The sequence below is a fragment of the Stegastes partitus genome, unplaced genomic scaffold (genome assembly GCF_000690725.1).
Source record: "Stegastes partitus isolate 25-593 unplaced genomic scaffold, Stegastes_partitus-1.0.2 Scaffold1983, whole genome shotgun sequence".
Taxonomy (NCBI): Eukaryota; Metazoa; Chordata; class Actinopteri; family Pomacentridae; genus Stegastes; species Stegastes partitus.
Window position 1 is genome coordinate 121,202 of NW_007579714.1, and position 1,118 is coordinate 122,319.

At 45.0% G+C, this 1,118-nt stretch overlaps 1 protein-coding gene across 1 annotated transcript in view; it reads right to left on the bottom strand.

Moving 5' to 3' along the window:
- The window catches only part of ankfn1a (ankyrin repeat and fibronectin type III domain containing 1a), a 116,630-nt gene that overhangs the window by 110,968 nt on the left and 4,544 nt on the right, over window positions 1–1,118 (bottom strand). The gene's annotated exons all lie outside the window — the stretch shown is intronic.

Sequence of the window (1,118 nt, forward strand, 5' to 3'; positions counted from 1 at the left end):
TTTGGACTGGTTTGGACTGGTTTGGACTGGTTTTATGTGTAGTTTTGGACTGGTTTTGGACTGGTTTTAGGTGTAGCTTTGGACTGGTTTGGACTGGTTTGGACTGGTTTTATGTGTAGTTTTGGACTGGTTTTGGACTGGTTTTAGGTGTAAATGGACTGGTTTTAGATCCAACCAGAATCCCTTTTGTAAGCGTGACTGTGTTTCTGAACCAGTCTGCTGGTGCTGGTTGTCCACAGAGGCCTGGCGCTGTGACCCGTGCTCTTAATGGAAGGCTTCCTTACATTAGCAGCACATCTATAAACAGCAGAGTCCCCAGTGGGCTCCGGCTGCCTCTGGCCTTATCTTTCCTGCATAACTGCCGTCACCATGGAGCCACAAGAAGCTCTATGAGCTGCAGCAGCCCAGGAACGAGGGAGGAGCACTTCCTACAACTTCTACAGTTTCTATAGTTTCTGCAGCTCACTTCTAAAAAATGAAGGTCTGTCCACTCACAGGCTGGACGTTCTACCGTAAAACAACTCAGAACAATGTGGACCTTCATCTTCTACAATCTAAACAGGCAGAGTCTGAATCCCACGTTCTCATGCATCCAGATACGGGACGAGCATGTGTCTACATGAGAAGTGATGAAGAACTGAAGAAACGTTTGTAAAGTCAAACAGGCCTCCAGAAGAGACATTCATGTATGTTTGTGAGATCACAGTTCTTACAGTGAGTTCACCTGCTCAGCGAGACCATGAACCATGATGATAAACTAGGCTCAGGCTGGGTTTGGACCTGGTTTTAGACTGGGTCTACACCTGCTTATTGACTGGCTTTGAACTGGTGGTAAAACTGGTTTCAGACCTGGTTTCAGACTTATTTTAGACTTACTTTTGGACCTGGTTTCAGACATATTTCCGACTTGATTTCTGACTGGTTTTAGGCAGGTTTGAACTGGTTTTAGACCTGGTTGCAGGCAGATGTTGGACTTGATTTCTACTTAATTTGGGCTGGTTTTGGATTAGTTTTGGAGCTGGTTTAAGACTACTTTTAGAGCTGGTTGGGACTGGCTGTATACCTATCTTTGGACTGGTTTTGAACTTGGTTTAAACTGGTTTCAGGCAGATTTTGAA